Here is a 16,861-nt window from a genome sequence, read left to right as displayed (position 1 = left end):
AATAGTGAGGCACCGACCAGACTGGAGCGGTATTCTGTACAACAATAGTGAGGCACCGACCAGACTGGAGCGGTATTCTGTGCAACAATAGTGAGGCACCGACCGGACTGGAGCGGTATTCTGTGCAAGAATAGTGAGGCACCGGACTGGAGCGGTATTCTGTGCAACAATATAGTGAGGCACCGGTCGGACCGGAGCGGTATTCTGTGCAACACTAGTGAGGCACCGACCAGACTGGAGCGGGATTCTGTGCAACAATAGTGAGGCACCGGGCTGGAGCGGTATTCTGTACAACAATAGTGAGGCACCGACCAGACTGGAGCGGTATTCTGTACAACAATAGTGAGGCACCGACCAGACTGGAGCGGTATTCTGTGCAACAATAGTGAGGCACCGGGCGGACTGGAGCGGTATTCTGTGCAACAATAGTGAGGCACCGACCAGACTGGAGCGGTATTCTGTACAACAATAGTGAGGCACCGACCAGACTGGAGCGGTATTCTGTGCAACAATAGTGAGGCACCGGGCGGACTGGAGCGGTATTCTGTGCAACAATAGTGAGGCACCGACCAGACTGGAGCGGTATTCTGTGCAAAAATAGTGAGGCACCGGGCTGGAGCGGTATTCTGTGCAACAATATAGTGAGGCACCGGTCGGACCGGAGCGGTATTCTGTGCAACACTAGTGAGGCACCGACCAGACTGGAGCGGGATTCTGTGCAACAATAGTGAGGCACCGGGCTGGAGCGGTATTCTGTACAACAATAGTGAGGCACCGACCAGACTGGAGCGGTATTCTGTGCAACAATAGTGAGGCACCGACCAGACTGGAGCGGTATTCTGTGCAACAATAGTGAGGCACCGGGCGGACTGGAGCGGTATTCTGTGCAACAATAGTGAGGCACCGACCAGACTGGAGCGGTATTCTGTACAACAATAGTGAGGCACCGACCAGACTGGAGCGGTATTCTGTGCAACAATAGTGAGGCACCGGGCGGACTGGAGCGGTATTCTGTGCAACAATAGTGAGGCACCGACCAGACTGGAGCGGTATTCTGTACAACAATAGTGAGGCACCGACCAGACTGGAGCGGTATTCTGTGCAAAAATAGTGAGGCACCGGGCTGGAGCGGTATTCTGTGCAACAATAGTGAGGCACCGGGCGGACTGGAGCGGTACTCTGTGCAACAATAGTGAGGCACCAGGCGGACTGGAGTGGTATTCTGTGCAACAATAGTGAGGCACCGACCAGACTGGAGCGGTATTCTGTGCAAGAATAGTGAGGCACCGGGCTGGAGCGGTATTCTGTGCAAGAATAGTGAGGCACCGACCAGACTGGAGCGGTATTCTGTACAACAATAGTGAGGCACCGACCAGACTGGAGCGGTATTCTGTGCAACAATAGTGAGGCACCGACCAGACTGGAGCGGTATTCTGTACAACAATAGTGAGGCACCGACCAGACTGGAGCGGTATTCTGTGCAACAATAGTGAGGCACCGGGCGGACTGGAGCGGTATTCTGTGCAACAATAGTGAGGCACCGACCAGACTGGAGCGGTATTCTGTGCAAAAATAGTGAGGCACCGGGCTGGAGCGGTATTCTGTGCAACAATATAGTGAGGCACCGGTCGGACCGGAGCGGTATTCTGTGCAACACTAGTGAGGCACTGACCAGACTGGAGCGGGATTCTGTGCAACAATAGTGAGGCACCGGGCTGGAGCGGTATTCTGTACAACAATAGTGAGGCACCGACCAGACTGGAGCGGTATTCTGTACAACAATAGTGAGGCACCGACCAGACTGGAGCGGTATTCTGTGCAACAATAGTGAGGCACCGGGCGGACTGGAGCGGTATTCTGTGCAACAATAGTGAGGCACCGACCAGACTGGAGCGGTATTCTGTACAACAATAGTGAGGCACCGACCAGACTGGAGCGGTATTCTGTGCAACAATAGTGAGGCACCGGGCGGACTGGAGCGGTATTCTGTGCAACAATAGTGAGGCACCGACCAGACTGGAGCGGTATTCTGTGCAAAAATAGTGAGGCACCGGGCTGGAGCGGTATTCTGTGCAACAATATAGTGAGGCACCGGTCGGACCGGAGCGGTATTCTGTGCAACACTAGTGAGGCACCGACCAGACTGGAGCGGGATTCTGTGCAACAATAGTGAGGCACCGGGCTGGAGCGGTATTCTGTACAACAATAGTGAGGCACCGACCAGACTGGAGCGGTATTCTGTGCAACAATAGTGAGGCACAGACCAGACTGGAGCGGTATTCTGTGCAACAATAGTGAGGCACCGGGCGGACTGGAGCGGTATTCTGTGCAACAATAGTGAGGCACCGACCAGACTGGAGCGGTATTCTGTACAACAATAGTGAGGCACCGACCAGACTGGAGCGGTATTCTGTGCAACAATAGTGAGGCACCGGGCGGACTGGAGCGGTATTCTGTGCAACAATAGTGAGGCACCGACCAGACTGGAGCGGTATTCTGTACAACAATAGTGAGGCACCGACCAGACTGGAGCGGTATTCTGTGCAAAAATAGTGAGGCACCGGGCTGGAGCGGTATTCTGTGCAACAATAGTGAGGCACCGGGCGGACTGGAGCGGTACTCTGTGCAACAATAGTGAGGCACCAGGCGGACTGGAGTGGTATTCTGTGCAACAATAGTGAGGCACCGACCAGACTGGAGCGGTATTCTGTGCAAGAATAGTGAGGCACCGGGCTGGAGCGGTATTCTGTGCAAGAATAGTGAGGCACCGACCAGACTGGAGCGGTATTCTGTACAACAATAGTGAGGCACCGACCAGACTGGAGCGGTATTCTGTGCAACAATAGTGAGGCACCGGGCGGACTGGAGCGGTATTCTGTGCAACAATAGTGAGGCACCGACCAGACTGGAGCGGTATTCTGTACAACAATAGTGAGGCACCGACCAGACTGGAGCGGTATTCTGTGCAAAAATAGTGAGGCACCGGGCTGGAGCGGTATTCTGTGCAACAATAGTGAGGCACCGGGCGGACTGGAGCGGTACTCTGTGCAACAATAGTGAGGCACCAGGCGGACTGGAGTGGTATTCTGTGCAACAATAGTGAGGCACCGACCAGACTGGAGCGGTATTCTGTGCAAGAATAGTGAGGCACCGGGCTGGAGCGGTATTCTGTGCAAGAATAGTGAGGCACCGACCGGACTGGAGCGGTATTCTGTGCAAGAATAGTGAGGCACCGGGCTGGAGCGGTATTCTGTGCAACAATAGTGAGGCACCGGGCTGGAGCGGTATTCTGTGCAACAATAGTGAGGCACCGACCAGACTGGAGCGGTATTCTGTGCAACAATAGTGAGGCACCAGGCTGGAGCGGGATTCTGTGAAACAATAGTGAGGCACCGACCGGACTGGAGCGGTATTCTGTATAACAATAGTGAGGCACCGACCGGACTTGTGTGGTATTCTGTGCAAGAATAGTGAGGCACCGGGCTGGAGCGGTATTCTGTGCAACAATAGTGAGGCACCGGGCTGGAGCGCGATTCTGTGAAACAATAGTGAGGCACCGACCGGACTGGAGCGGTATTCTGTGCAACAATAGTGATGCACCGACCGGACTGGTGCGGTATTCTGTGCAACAATAGTGAGGCACCGGGCTGGAGCGGTATTCTGTCCAACAATAGTGAGGCACCGACCAGACTGGAGCGGTATTCTGTGCAACAATAGTGAGGCACCGGGCTGGAGCGGTATTCTGTGCAACAATAGTGACGCACCGGGCTGGAGCGGAATTCTGTGCAACAATAGTGAGGCACCGATCGGACTGGAGCGGTATTCTGTGCAACAATAGTGAGGCACCGACCAGACTGGAGCGGTATTCTGTGCAACAATAGTGAGGCACCGACCGGACTGAAGCGGTACTCTGTGCAACAATAGTGAGGCACCGGGCGGACTGGAGCGGTATTCTGTGCAACAATAGTGAGGCACCGACCAGACTGGAGCGGTATTCTGTGCAACAATAGTGAGGCACCGGGCTGGAGCGGTATTCTGTGCAACAATAGTGAGGCACCAGGCGGACTGGAGTGGTATTCTGTGCAACAATAGTGAGGCACCGACCAGACTGGAGCGGTATTCTGTGAAACAATAATGAGGCACCGGGCTGGAGCGGTATTCTGTGCAAGAATAGTGAGGCACCGACCGGACTGGAGCGGTATTCTGTGCAACAATAGGAAGGCACCGGTCTGGAGCGGTATTCTGTGCAAGAATAGTGAGGCACCGGGCTGGAGCGATATTCTGTGCAACAATAGTGAGGCACTTGGCTGGAGCGGTATTCTGTCCAAAATAGTGAGGCACCGACCAGACTGGAGCGGTATTCTGTGCAACAATAGTGAGGCACCAGGCTGGAGCGGGATTCTGTGAAACAATAGTGAGGCACCGACCGGACTGGAGCGGTATTCTGTACAACAATAGTGAGGCACCGACCGGACTGGTGTGGTATTCTGTGCAAGAATAGTGAGGCACCGGGCTGGAGCGGTATTCTGTGCAAGAATAGTGAGGCACCGGGCTGGAGCGGTATTCTGTGCAACAATAGTGAGGCACCGGGCTGGAGCGCGATTCTGTGAAACAATAGTGAGGCACCAACCGGACTGGAGCGGTATTCTGTGCAACAATAGTGATGCACCGACCTGACTGGTGCGGTATTCTGTGCAACAATAGTGAGGCACCGGGCTGGAGCGGTATTCTGTCCAACAATAGTGAGGCACTGACCAGACTGGAGCGGTATTCTGTGCAACAATAGTGAGGCACCGGGCTGGAACGGTATTCTGTGCAACAATAGTGAGGCACCGGGCTGGAGAGGTATTCTGTGCAACAATAGTGAGGCACCGACTGGACTGGTGTGGTATTCTGTGCAAGAATAGTGAGGCACCGGGCTGGAGCGGTATTCTTTGCAAGAATAGTGAGGCACCAACCGGACTCGAGCGGTATTCTGTGCAACAATAGTGAGGCACCGGTCTGGAGTGGTATTTTGTGCAAGAATAGTGAGGCACCGGGCTGGAGCTGTATTCTGTGCAACAATAGTGAGGCACCGACCAGACTGGAGCGGTATTCTGTCCAAAATAGTGAGGCACCGACCAGACTGGAGCGGGATTCTGTGAAACAATAGTGAGGCACCGACCGGACTGGAGCGGTATTCTGTACAACAATAGTGAGGCACCGACCGGACTGGTGTGGTATTCTGTGCAAGAATAGTGAGGCACCGGGCTGGAGCGCGATTCTGTCCAACAATAGTGAGGCACCGACCAGACTGGAGCGGTATTCTGTGCAACAATAGTGAGGCACCAGGCTGGAGAGGTATTCTGTGCAACAATAGTGAGGCACCGACCGGACTGGTGTGGTATTCTGTGCAAGAATAGTGAGGCACCGGGCTGGAGCGGTATTCTGTGCAACAATAGTGAGGCACCGGGCTGGAGCGGTATTCTGTCCAACAATAGTGAGGCACCGGGCTGGAGCGCGATTCTGTGAAACAATAGTGAGGCACCGACCGGACTGGAGCGGTATTCTGTGCAACAATAGTGATGCACCGACCGGACTGGTGCGGTATTCTGTGCAACAATAGTGAGGCACCGGGCTGGAGCGGTATTCTGTGCAACAATAGTGAGGCACCGAGCTGGACTGGAGCGGTATTCTGTGCAACAATAGTGAGGCACCGAGCTGGACTGGTATTGCTACACTTAGGAGCATGTGCCACTGAGTATTAATAGGAGATACAAGGTATGTGACTTGGTTACAGGAGGCCGGAGGCAAGAGGTGCCGGACCGGACGCGGGAGGCAAGAGGTGCCGGACGGGATGCGGGAGGCAAGAGGTGCCGGACGGAACGCAGGAGGCAAGAGGTGCCGGATGGGACGCAGGAGGCAGGAGGCAAGAGGTGCCGGACGGGACGCGGGAGGCAAGAGGTGCCGGACGGGACGCGGGAGGCAAGAGGTGCCGGACGGGACGCGGGAGGCAAGAGGTGCCGGATAGAACTGAACTCAGGATGCAGGAGGTGCCAGGTGGGACCAGACACAGGATGCAGGAGGTGCCAGGTGGGACCAGACACGGGAGGCAGGAGGTGCCGGACAGAACCGGTAAAAGCATGCTGGTACTTAGGACATGAATGTGGAGCATGGAGTAATCACCGCACGGTATGCAATTGTTCAGGCATCAGGTTTGTGGCTGGACTTCCTTTTAAGGCACAGAGGACAGGCAAGGTGTGGCTTGAGGATTGAATGCTGAGATCATGTCATACTTGCCTACCTGACCCTTTCCAGGAGGGACACAATGCTCCCTGAAGAAGGAGAGGGGCAGGTAGGCATCCATGAAGCATGGGTCATGTGACTCCAGGCACGATGCAATACAGTGATTTGGAAACAGACACTATCAGCTGAGAGTGCACAGGATAATTACACCTGTGAGCAGAGAGTCCAGGCTCAGTACCGACAATACCTTGGAATCAGGGACATCAGCAGTCAGACACTGAGGCTTCCATGCTGACAAGAAAGCAAAGGTGAGTTATTGCAGAAAAGGTTATGAGCCTGGATCCTAACAGTCATTATGCATCTCACCATGACCCATTCCAGAAGCGACACAGTGCCCCCGCTCCTGGACTTCCCTTTTCCATTATGATTGTCTGTCTTCACCTGTTTTGATCCGGTTATTTGATAAGAAAGTTGTTTCACCACAGGTGATAGTTATCATTAAATAAGAAGTCCAGGAATAGAGCATTGTGTCCCTACCGGAGAGGGTCATGGTGGGAGGTATGCAGGAATTCCATAGGTGTATCAGTATCATGTCATTCCATAGGGTATCTGTATCATGTCATTCCATAGGGGAATCTTTACAATGTCACTCCATAGGGGAATCTGTATAATGGTTAGCGTTACTGCCTCACAGCACTGAGGTCATGGGTTCTATCCCCACCATGGCCCTAACTGTGCAGTGTATCTAATAACTGGTAATAATATTCTCTGTACAGCGCTGCGGAATATGTGTGTGCTATATGATAACTGGTAATAATAGTCTCTGTACAGCGCTGCGGAATATGTGTGCGCTATATAATAACTGGTAATAATAGTCTCTGTACAGCGTTGCGGAATATGTGTGCGCTATATAAATAACTGGTAATAATAGTCTCTGTACAGCGCTGCGGAATATGTGTGCACTATATAATAACTGGTAATAATAGTCTCTGTACAGCGCTGCGGAATATGTGTGCGCTATATAATAACTGGTAATAATATTCTCTGTACAGCGCTGCGGAATATGTGTGCGCTATATAATAACTGGTAATAATAATCTCTGTACAGCGCTGCGGAATATGTGTGCGCTATATAAATAACTGGTAATAATAGTCTCTGTACAGCACTGCGGAATATGTGTGCGCTATATAATAACTGGTAATAATAGTCTCTGTACAGCGCTGCGGAATATGTGTGCACTATATAATAACTGGTAATAATAGTCTCTGTACAGCGCTGCGGAATATGTGTGCGCTATATAATAACTGGTAATAATAATCTCTGTACAGCGCTGCGGAATATGTGTGCGCTATATAATAACTGGTAATAATATTCTCTGTACAGCGCTGTGGAATATGTGTGCGCTATATAATAACTGGTAATAATAATCTCTGTACAACGCTGCGGAATATGTGTGCTCTATATAATAACTGGTAATAATAGTCTCTGTACAGCACTGCCGAATATGTGTGCGCTATATAATAACTGGTAATAATAGTCTCTGTACAGCGCTGCGGAATATGTGTGCGCTATATAATAACTGGTAATAATAGTCTCTGTACAGCGCTGTGGAATATGTGTGCGCTATATAATAACTGGTAATAATAGTCTCTGTACAGCGCTGCGGAATATGTGTGCGCTATATAATAACTGGTAATAATAGTCTCTGTACATTGGTGCGGAATATGTGTGCGCTATATAATAACTGGTAATAATAGTCTCTGTACAGCGCTGCAGAATATGTGTGCGCTATATAATAACTGGTAATAATATTCTCTGTACAGTCCTGCAGAATATGTGTGCGCTATATAATAACTGGTAATAATAGTCTCTGTACAGCGCTGCGTAATATGTGTGCGCTATATAATAACTGGTAATAATAGTCTCTGTACAGCGCTGCGGAATATGTGTGCGCTATATAATAACTGGTAATAATAGTCTCTGTACAGCGCTGCGGAATATGTGTGCGCTATATAATAACTGGTAATAATAGTCTCTGTACAGCGTTGTGGAATATGTGTCCGCTATATAATAACTGGTAATAATAGTCTCTGTACAGCGCTGCGGAATATGTGTGCGCTATGTAATAACTGGTAATATTCTCTGTACAGTGCTGCGGAATATGTGTGCGCTATATAATAACTGGTAGTAATATTCTCTGTACAGCGCTGCGGAATATGTGTGAGCTATATAATAACTGGTAATAATATTCTCTGTACAGCGCTGCGGAATATGTGTGCGCTATATAATAACTGGTAACAATATTCTCTGTACAGCGCTGCGGAATATGTGTGCGCTATATAAATAACTGGTAATAATAATCTCTGTACAGCGCTGCGGAATATGTGTGCGCTATATAATAACTGGTAATAATATTCTCTGTACAGCGCTGCGGAATATGTGTGCGCTATATAATAACTGGTAATAATAGTCTCTGTACAGCTCTGCAGAATATGTGTGCGCTATATAATAACTGGTAATAATATTCTATGTACAGCGCTGTGGAATATGTGTGTGCTATATAATAACTGGTGATAATATTCCCTGTACAGCGCTGTGGAATATGTGTGCGCTATATAATAACTGGTAATAATATTATCTGTACAGCGCTGTGGAATATGTGTGCGCTATATAATAACTGGTAATAATAATCTCTGTACAGCGCTGAGGAATATGTGTGCGCTATATAATAACTGGTAATAATATTCTCTGTACAGCGCTGCGGAATATGTGTGCGCTATATAATAACTGGTAATAATAATCTCTGTACAGCGCTGAGGAATATGTGTGCGCTATATAATAACTGGTAATAATATTCTCTGTACAGCGCTGCGGAATATGTGTGCACTATATAATAACTGGTAATAATATTCTCTGTACAGTGTGTCCAGTATTGTGCTTCCCCCTCACCCGTGTCTCCCGTATTGTGCTCCCCCCTCACCCGTGTCTCCCATATTGTGCTCCCCCCTCACCCGTGTCTCCCGTATTGTGCTCCCCCCTCACCCGTGTCTCCCGTATTGTGCTCCCCCTCACCCGTGTCTCCCGTATTGTGCTTCCCCCTCACCCGTGTCTCCCGTATTGTGCTCCCCCCTCACCCGTGTCTCCCGTATTGTGCTCCCCCCTCACCCGTGTGTCCCGTAATTGTGCTCCCCCCTCACCCGTGTGTCCCGTATTGTGCTCCCCCCTCACCCGTGTGTCCCGTATTGTGCTCCACCCTCACCCGTGTGTTCCGTATTGTGCTCCCCCCTCACCCGTGTGTCCAGTATTGTGCTCCCCCCTCACCCGTATTGTGCTCCCCCCTCACCCGTGTCTCCCGTATTGTGCTCCCCCCTCACCCGTGTCTCCTGTATTGTGCTCCCCCCTCACCCGTGTCTCCCGTATTGTGCACCCCCCTCACCCGTGTCTCCCGTATTGTGCTCCCCCCTCACCCGTGTCTCCCGTATTGTGCTCCTTCTCCCCCGTGTCTCCCGTATTGTGCCCCCCCTCACCCGTGTCTCCCGTATTGTGCCCCCCCCTCACCCGTGTCTCCCGTATTGTGCTCCCCCCTCACCCGTGTCTCCCATATTGTGCCCCCCCCTCACCCGTGTCTCCCGTATTGTGCTCCCCCCTCACCCGTGTCTCCCGTATTGTGTTCCTCCCTCAACCGTGTCTCCCGTATTGTGCTCCCCCCTCACCCGTGTCTCCCGTATTGTGCTCCCCCCTCACCCGTGTCTCCCGTATTGTGCTCCCCCCTCACCCGTGTCTCCCGTATTGTGCTCCCCCCTCACCCGTGTCTCCCGTATTGTGCTCCCCCCTCACCCGTGTCTCCCGTATTGTGCTCCCCCCTCACCCGTGTCTCCCGTATTGTGCCCCCCCTCACCCGTGTCTCCCGTATTGTGCCCCCCCCCCCTCACCCGTGTCTCCCGTATTGTGCCCCCCCTCACCCGTGTCTCCCGTATTGTGCTCCCCCCTCACCCGTGTCTCCCGTATTGTGCTCCCCCCTCACCCGTGTGTCCCGTATTGTGCTCCCCCCTCACCCGTGTCTCCCGTATTGTGCTCCCCCCTCACCCGTGTGTCCCGTATTGTGCTCCCCCCTCACCCGTGTGTCCCGTATTGTGCTCCCCCCTCACCCGTGTGTCCCGTATTGTGCTCCCCCCTCACCCGTGTGTCCCGTATTGTGCTCCCCCCCCCTCACCCGTGTCTCCCGTATTGTGCTCCCCCCTCACCTGTGTCTCCCGTATTGTGGTCCCTCCTCACCCGTGTCTCCCGTATTGTGCTCCCCCCTCACCCGTGTCTCCCGTATTGTGCTCCCCCCTCACCCGTGTGTCCCGTATTGTGCTCCCCCCTCACCCGTGTGTCCCGTATTGTGCTCACCCGTGTGTCCCGTATTGTGCTCCCCCCCCCCCTCACCTGTGTCTCCCGTATTGTGGTCCCTCCTCACCCGTGTCTCTCGTATTGCGCTCCCATCGCCGTGATCCCAACCAGCAGTTATCCACCCCACTGGCATCTCCAGCACTGGCCATCCTCACTCTACCACTGGCATCCCCTTTGCCGGCGATGTCATCCACCCAGTGACGTAACTATAAAATGAGCAGCCCCCGCTGGATACTTCGGCATCCTCCGCGCTGGCCATCTCCACCAGTGGTCATCCTCATTGCCGGTAATCTCTGGTCATCCTGACCGCCGGTCATCCCTAACACTGGCATCCCCTTAGCCTTAACCACTGTTGTCCTCTCTCTGTCCCCCTTATGGCCCTTATTCAGATCTGATTTGTTCTCAAAATGGGCGAAACCATGTGCACTGCAGGTGGGGCAGAAGTAACATGTGCAGAGAGAGTTACATTCGGGTGGGGTGTGTTAAAACTGAAATCGAAATTGCAGTGTAAGAATAATGCAGCCAGTATTTACCCTGCACAGAAACAAAATAACTCACCCAAATCTAACTCTCTCTGCACAGGTTACATCTACCCCACCTGCAGTGCACAAGGTTGTGCCCATTTTGAGAACAAATTTGTACTGCGATCAGATCTGAATAAGGGCCTATGTACCTGTCCACCTAATGCAGACGGAGAACGCCAGGAGTATCGGGAAAGTAGCCGCACACAAAGAAAAGCCCCAATGTTGTGTGATTGCAGCGGCAGGAATGGGATCCGTAGAACCGGGTGTAGGCTGCTCCCTCCCAGACCTTCTTCTCAGGCACACATCCCCACCCCTACCCAGGGGCATCTGCAAACAATCAGTGTACTGGTCAGTTCAGGGCAAGAGAACCTGTGAAACCAGTTTGGTTAATAAAACCCATTTGCTGCGGAGCTTGCTGTGCCGTCCTCCTCTCACCTCCCAGGATGACAGTTTCTGCATTAGTCCTTGTCATTGCGGCTGTGACTATATGCAAACCTCTGGGAATGTAAATGCATCAGGAGGTGGGGGGGAAGCCTGGGACAGAGCCTGACGGGTGATACGCATCAGTCCCTGTATGCTGGGACCACAGGGACTGTAACACAAGGACAGTCTGGGAGAGGAACCTACTGTACAAGGCTTATATATATATATATATACTGCGAGGCCGGAGCAGGTCAGTGAGGTCCTAGTGTCACATTCTCCTATAGATTACTGCAGTGCTTGTGCATAGGAAACATTCATATGTTTATTGGGGATCTGGTTGCTAGGTCGACACTCATTAGGTGACATGTGAAATCGGTTGACAGGGTCGTAAGTTCGACACAAGCATCAGGTCGACAATGGGAAGGGTCGTCGGTACAAAAGATCGTCATGAGTTTTTCACGTTTTTTTTCTTCAGCCGACGTGTGCCGACAGGAGGTGTTTCACACCCTACCAGCCACTACGGCGAGGCGGGAAAATATAATTGTGCGCTGAGCGCAGCGGGGCACCGTGCCCGGAGCATGGCGAGTGCAGAGGTGCACTAATATGGTGTCCATGTCGACTTACGTCGATATTCGGGACAAAAAAAAAACCGTGAAAACCCATGTGGACATTTTGACTGTTGACCTCATGCTTGTGCCAACTGTCCGACCCTGTTGACCTTAGGCATGTCAACCTATTTTATGTGTCAGCGGTGGGGTGGGGGGGGGGGGTAGTAGAGTGAAGTCTGGGGTGCGGAGAAGCCCTACACCAGCCCTACATAGTAATTGAGGCTGAATAAAGACGTGCGTCCACCTTTGGTTAGAGTGTAATCCCTGTGGGTAAGGACATATACGGCTGATCCCCGTACAATCAGGATCGGACGTATATGAGCCGAAAATACCAATGAGGAGTACGGCAAATTTACAAAGCTGACGTATTCTTCTGATTCATAGTTTCCGATGTCGTAGCCGTTCCTACCTATTTGTATTGTATACGTATTTAGCGACCATATATACAGACACCAAATACATATGGAGGGGCAGCAATCCGTGCAATGCCGTCCTGTGTAAAAAAGGGGGGCGGGCCGGAACTGCCTCCCCCCGGGTTCTCCGTATCGCGTGTAACGTCACCACGTTACACGCCAGGGAGACATGCCGAAGAGGAGCCGGGGAGCCAGGAGACTGAGGGAGTGTGGTATATATATGGTATAAGATTATATATAGATGGAAGTGCGTTCATTCTCTGCAGGAATAAACAGTGTATACGTAATAGTGGCACTCTCAGCACATCAAAATAACGACACATACAAGGCGGCATGAAGTTCTCACCTTATATCCCCTCACCAAGAAGTGCAGCCGCCCAGCCGGGAAGGCGTGTCCGGTCCCGGACCGTGGGAGACACATGTCATCATTACGCGCCCTCCAGAGACGTCCCGAGTCACCCGGAGGCGCCATAACGCCGTCACGCCACAAAACCATCACCATGGAAACCCGTGCAGAGAAATAAACAAAATACATCTGAAAGAGAAATAACAAATGAGACCATATTAAGTTCTCATTATACGTATACAAGATAGTAGCATTACCCTTTAAGTCGAGGTGGTGACCATATGTGTGTGTGTGTGTATATATATATATATATATATATATATATATAAGGAATACAGTTCAGCGGCACTCAGAAGACTATAATCAGTCACGTAATAAAGACAACAGACTCAATGGAGCTCTCAGTCAACGTTTCGGGAAGCTAATCCCTTTATCAAGACATGTCTTGATAAAGGGATTAGCTTCCCGAAACGTTGACTGAGAGCTCCATTGAGTCTGTTGTCTTTATTACGTGACTGATTATAGTCTTCTGAGTGCCGCTGAACTGTATTCCTTATACCTATTCCTTGTACCAACAAGTGAATTTGATGGCACCTGAAGCGGATGTCATATTGTTTTGCTAGTGCCGGCTGCATCGAGAATTATATATATATATATATATAGGTACTCTTTACCTAGAACGGCGCCCGCGATTAGCATCGCGGGCGTCGGGGGTAAAAAATCGCGGGCATCGCGGGTACATAAAAAACGGGTGCGACGCGATGCCCGCGATTTTCCCATAGGGATCAATGTTAAAAGTCAGATTGGACGCGATTTTAGTGTTAAATGCCTCAATGCCCGCGATTTTTACATAGAAAACAATGTTAAATGGGCCACAGAGCCCTAATAGTCCCCCTGAAGTCTGAAATGGCCCCCACAATTTTTAACGCCACCCCACGATCAACGTCAACCCGAAGCGTGGCGAGCGCAGCGAGCCCGCGAGGGGCGGCGGTACGCGTCCTCCAACCTTTTCATACCCCCACTATCCACGTCGGCGTGGAGTTGAGAATAGAATAGTGTGGCGAGCGCAGCGAGCCACCGAGCCCGAAGCATGGAGCGCACGCGGATACCTTCACAGTTATACGCGTCCCCTCACGGGCTTCACAGGTGTCCGTGGCGACGCGGACACCTGTGAAGCCCGCGAGGGGACGCGTTTACCTGTGAAGGTATCCACATCCCCTCGCGGGGCGCGCTGCGCTCACCACGGTTCGGGCTCGGTGGCTCGCTGCGCTCGCCACACTATTCTATTCTCAACTCCACGCCGACGTGGATAGTGGGGGTATGAAAAGGTCGGAGGACGCGTACCGCCGCCCCTCGCGGGCTCGCTGCGCTCGCCACGCTTCGGGTTCACGTTGATCGTGGGGTGCCGTTAAAAATTGTGGGGGCCATTTCAGACTTCAGGGGGACTATTAGGGCTCTGTGGCCCATTTAACATTGTTTCCTATGGAAAAATCGCGGCCATTGAGGCATTGAACACTAAAATCGCGTCCAATCTGACTTTTAACATTGGTCCCTATGGGAAATCGCGGCCATCGCATCGCACCCGTTTTTTTTAGTGCATTCGATGGTCGCGATGGGCGCCGTTCTAGGTAAAGAGTACCTATATATATAATGAGAGAGAGAAAGAAAGATGTAGAGGTGCGCTTAAATGTGTTTCACCAACAACAGCTTCATATTTAAAAGATAGAATATATTTATTCCAAACAGTAAAAAAATATAAAATACATTTGTTCTGAACAATATACAGAAGCTTTCCAGTAGGTACTTTTCACATGGGTGTATTGATTCCTGATTTGACCATTGGTGTGTATTGGTCTAGAAAACCCCTACGCGTTTCGTCCCTTGGGGACTTCTTCAGGGGTAATACACCGAGATCAGTCGGTTTAACGGTTAGTATATATATGTTGTGAGGAAACACTCTAGGGTGTATAGGTTGAAGATGTAGCCGAAGCTAGTATTCATATATCACAGTGAGGCTTCAGTAATGTATAAGAATATGGTCTGAAATAGTAAATATAATTAAACACGCAGTCAGGGTGTATATATATATATATATATATATATATATATATATATATATATATATATATATATATATATATATATACCGTATATACTCAAGTACAAGCCGACTCGATTATAAGCAGAGGCACCTAATTTTACAACAAAAACCTGGGAAAACGTATTGACTCAAGTGGGACCCTCACTCGAGTATAAGCCGAGGGGGGCTTTTTTAACATCCAAAATGGTCTGAAAAAGTAGGCTTATACTCGAGTATATATGGTATATATATCCCAAAATGTGCCTATAAACGGTGAGCAGCTACTCGATCAGAATCTCCCGTTAGTGGGAGACAGGAAAGTACAAATGGAAAACCACCTTGTGTTGAGTTTGACAGTGCACAAGACAACGTCAAATGGACATTTTGGACATTTTATTTAAAAATAGATTTAAAAATCTAAACATCCATGTCTGTAAGTTAGTCCAGCTCAAGGTGGTAGAGATCACAGTAATGCATCCAGAAACCCTACGCGTTTCGTCTAGCACAACTTCTTCAGGGGTTGAATTATGTGCAAATAATTAGTGCAATTATGGACAAGGTCGATTTCAAAAAGGTCCAATCAATGGATCTCAAGAAGTTTGATAACCACAAGATGTTGTACTGGAGTTTTTAGAAAAAACATGTGCAGATGGTTTTCAGCAATGAGCAAAAATGCATTCGATATCCGGGGTGACGTCTATACCACGCTCTCCAGAATGCAAGACCTGTCTGGAGAGCTCATGGTATAGACGTCACCCCGGGCATCGAATGCATTTTTGCTCATTGCTGAAAACCATCTGCACATGTTTTTCTAAAAAAAACTCCAGTACAACATCTTGTGGTTATCCAAATATATAGCCCCCAAATATGTATAATACCCGTTACAAATGCGAACGGGTAAGAATAGCTACGACATCGGAAATACGAACAAGAAGAATATGACCGCTTTGTAAATTTGTTGTATTCTTCATTTGTATATTTTGGGACGGATACAGCTGATTCCGTTCGTAGGGGGATCAGCCGTAATCATCCAGGATTAGTACATTTCCCCCATAGATTCTCTAGAGAGAGCTTTGAATAGCATACCCTCCAACTGTACCGTTTGGCCTGTGCTTTTTGGGGGGGTCTCTCAACTGTCCATTGTAAGTATAGGAAAGGGGGTGTGGCCACATCTTTTACCCATGGCCATGGCCCTTCCCGAATTTGTACTTTATATTGCTCTTCAAATGTTTGAGGGTATGGAATAGTGTTCAACATTTCTTATCACACTAGGTGATTCATCACGCCCTACGGGCGCTCTTCACACCGTCGTAAGGGGCTGCACGGGGTGCTGTGAATGAAGGGAGAGGGGAGCGCGGGGGTCCGCGAATCGCGGGAGGGGGGCGCGGGGGTCATGAATCGCGGGAGGGGGGTGCCGTGAATCGTGGGAGGGGTGTGTGAATCGCGGGGGGTGTGTCACGAATCGTGGGAGGGGGCGTCAGAGGTGCTGTGGGGTTCCGTGAATCGCGGGAGGGGGTCCGCAAATCACAGGAGGGGGTTTGGGGGGTGCCGTGAATCACGGGCGGGGGTCTGCAAATTCCGGGGGGGGCTAGAATCGCGGGGGGTGCAAATCACAGGAGGGGGTGCCGTGAATCGCGGGAGGGGGCGGGGTTTGCAAATCGCAGGAGGGGGGCGAAGCGAATCGCGGGAGGGGGGGTAACGGGAGTCCCGCGAATCACGGGAGGGGGGAGTCGCGGGGGTCCCGCGAATCGCGTGAGAGGGGGTCGCGGGGGGGGCCCGCGAATCACGGGAGGGGGGGTCACGCGAATTGCGGGAGGGGGGTCACGGAGGTCCCGCGAATCACGGGAGGG

This window comes from Crinia signifera, chromosome 4 (genome assembly GCF_055691185.1).
Source record: "Crinia signifera chromosome 4, ASM5569118v1, whole genome shotgun sequence".
Taxonomy (NCBI): Eukaryota; Metazoa; Chordata; class Amphibia; order Anura; family Myobatrachidae; genus Crinia; species Crinia signifera.
Note: the sequence above shows the minus strand (reverse complement) of the source record.